Source organism: Rhinolophus sinicus, chromosome 3 (genome assembly GCF_057876585.1).
Source record: "Rhinolophus sinicus isolate RSI-liver-muscle chromosome 3, RSI-T2T, whole genome shotgun sequence".
Classification (NCBI taxonomy): domain Eukaryota; kingdom Metazoa; phylum Chordata; class Mammalia; order Chiroptera; family Rhinolophidae; genus Rhinolophus; species Rhinolophus sinicus.
In genome coordinates, this window is record NC_142503.1 from 16,116,213 (window position 1) to 16,119,663 (window position 3,451).

Consider the following 3,451-nt stretch of genomic DNA (forward strand, 5'->3'; position numbering starts at 1 on the left):
CAGAAGACACACAGGTCCATTTGTCCTTTCAAGACAACTGAAAATTCAGATATTCTATTAGTTTTTCTTGTTGGAGATTTCCCCCTTGATTTATGATCTGCTTTAATGTGGTCTGGTACATCTCTAAGAATGAGATCTTCCTTCTTCATAATCCTAAAGATTAGTTTTGTTAGCTTCTGGAGTGTATTATCTGCCCCATATTTCTAACTCCATCATCTTTGGTGAGTGAAAGTTTTCCCACTCTGTGCATTGAAAAAAAATAATATTTTTTATTCCATCCTCACACTTACTAGACGGTTTGACTGGGTATTAAGCAAGATATTGGAAATAATTGCAATGATGTTAAAGACACTATTGAACTGACTTCTAGATTTCACTTTAACCTTTGAAAATCTGAGGCAATCCTAATCTTAATCCTTGATCTTTTCAATATGGTTCATTTGATCTGGAAATGTGTAGGATTTTCTCCATGTCTACATTATTCTAAATGTCAAAATAATGTACAGTTCATTTAAAAAACAAAGGAAGGAAGGAAGGAAGGAAGGAAGAGAAAGAGAAAAAAGGTAAAGAACAGTGTGTCCTTATCTGGAATATAAATCCCTGTGTCCCTGGGTATACCCTGGGATGGCCTCATTGTTGGATGGGAGAATGGGGATTGTTCATATGACATTGCTGGCCTTTGCCTTCTAAGTTTCCACAATAATCCCCATTCATTTAACATGTGCCTTTCTTAAACATAATTTTATCTATTTACCCTTCATTTAGCCTTTTACCCTAGAAAGCTATTTCTTTCATTTCTGGGAATTTTTCTTCTTTTACTTGAACATTTTCATCAAAAATTTCTTCTTTATATATCACATTGTGTGTTCACCACCCAGAGTCAGTTCTCTTTCCATTAGAGAATTATACATCTGAAATCTATGTAACTTTACTAACAATCGTCACCCCAATAAACTTCAATTAAAAAAAAAAAAAGATAAAAGCAGAAAAAAAATTCTTCTTTGCAACATTTTCAGTTTTATTTTTGAAACATCAGTTTCCTGAATGTTAAAATTTGGGGGCAGGCCTTCTAATTTCCTTAAACGTTATTTCCTATTTTCTATCTTCTTTTATTTCTGCTTTTCTTTCTTCAATTTTATTTTTATTTCCCATGCTAGTTTCATTAAAAAAAATTCATTGAATGTTTGTTTTGGTAACTTTTCATTTTCAATTTTCTGAAATATTTCTAGTCTCTAGATTATCAAACTCTATAACATATCAATTTTGCTTTATTATTACAAAAGCTTTTATAACACTATCATTGCTTTTAATTTTCTTATTTCTGTATTAATTTTGTTACATATCAGATTTCTCTAAATCTGTTTGTCTTCATCTCTAAATTTTAGGTTAGAATCTTTCCTAAAATTTCAGCTCATCCTTGGTTTTATTTTATTTAATTTAGAAACTTTCAGTCCATCTATGTGGCTTGTTGACTTTGAGTTTCATTGAGAAAGAATGTTCATGAGTCTCTTTATTAGAACATGCTTAAATTCATGATTTCATGTTTTTCCTCTTCTTTGTTAAAAATTTTAAAGCAGGTGGACGACGACCACTGTTAGAATTAGCATTCAGTTTGCATAAGTACACTTAATTTCTCTGCTTCCAGTATTTTATTCCATGTCTCTCTTCCCCCAACAGACAATGTGCCTGCAGTCTTTTTCCAGAGTATACAATAGGCAGTTGCCTCTTCCATGCATAAATTATTTTAAATAATCAAGGTAGCGCTAATAAACACCTTATGGTATTATGTGTTTTATGTGTTTTCTTATCACCATGTTACTTCAAGATAGTTAAAATATAATACTACTAATAAAACACTTTTTTAGAATCATGGCCAGATCATAATACAGAAAACAAAGCTTGTTCAAAGTGCCTGAGAATTAAATAAGACTCATTATCTTTTTGATTTTGCATGACAAGGATAAAATGGCAATCATTGGAGGATAAAATTAATAAAATACACTTGTCTTAAAAGTGTGGGAGTAAGAAATACAAGTGATTACATGCAAATATTTGCTTTTAAATAGTTGCATGCAAATATAGGCTTATTCAAAAGCTTAATAAAACACTAAGTTTTTATCTCTGTGAAACTCAAGTTTTAGTGCACAGTTTGGAAAATTATGACTGGTAGGCCAAACCTGAAGAGATGTCAGTTTTAATAAATAAATGTGTGTTAGAATACAGCTATGCTTATCATTAATAGATGGTCTGTAGTTGCTTTTGTCTCTTCCACAATGGAAGAGTTAAGCTGTTACAGAGACCACCTGTGGATCTCAAAGAATAAAATATTAACTGAAGCCTTAAAGAAAAATGTCCAGACCCCCTTTTCAGTAAAGTATCATTGAATGGCACATGCTATAGCTTTAGTTTAATATCACATGTTTACCAAAATCTAAGGACTGAAAGGATATGTAGTTTGGCATGAATAAAATTATAGATAAGTTAATTATGATCATTGTGATTTAAAGCAAAAATAAATTCTGCAATTGATAGTCTAGAGTCTAATTATGGTATTAAAGAACTATGATTATAAATTGAATTCCAAAAAAGCCAAGTGCCTTTCAGAAACATTCCAGCTAAGGGCCCCATATCAATAATTAAATTGATAATTAGTAGAAATTAGTGTCTTCCCAGAGGCATTTGTCACAGGAGTAGAAGGTAGCAAGTCTCCTGTTCAGTAATTGCTGTGGAAGATACAGTGTCAGAATTGCATGAGTGTTTCTGTGGCTGCATATGGATATGTGAGATAATGAAGGAGAACGAAGCCACAGACAGTTCTGCAAATGTTAGAACTCTAATTGTTCTTGAAAATCTTCTAGTTTACTCAACTGTCGTAGATTGACCTACAACCTGACATTAAAACATTTGAGGTTAGTTTTATTATCAGAACTGTCAAGTCAAAAGTAAGTATGGGTACAGAAGTTAGATATTACTGCCAGCTTCTCATTAAATTTCTCTTTGAACACATACAAACGTCTAACTAGCATTAACAGTAGATATTCTTAATATTCAGGATACTCTATGGATAATTAAACTGAATGTTTATTAAAAATAATTAACATATAATTATTTTGTCAAAATGTAAACAATTTTGTAATTATAGTGATATTATTTCATGTAATCCTTATTAATATGTAAGAAAAAATACATGTAACCTCACATTTTAAATTTCTCACTTTCTGTGTTTTAATACTAAAACTCTATAAAGCTTCATTCTATTTTAGTCATTCCTACGAATAAAGAAAATATAATAACATAAAAAATCTACAAAACCTAACAGGGACATTGAATTTCTTTTCCTGAGTTGCATCTTCTCTTCTGACGTTGATTGTTCTTTTATTTACAAATTGATTGATAATTGTTTAAAGTATATATTCCATTAAAGAAATGTGGATTAATAGCCCAGTAGCCA

General features: G+C 30.8%; 1 non-coding gene across 1 annotated transcript; it reads left to right on the top strand.

Annotated features, from left to right (window-relative positions):
* Positions 1 to 331: 331 nt before the first annotated feature.
* LOC148758458 (small nucleolar RNA SNORD36) lies at positions 332 to 403 on the top strand. Its single transcript, XR_016020964.1, has one exon. It is a non-coding gene; the product is annotated as a small nucleolar RNA SNORD36 (small nucleolar RNA).
* The last annotated feature ends 3,048 nt before the right edge of the window (positions 404 to 3,451 follow it).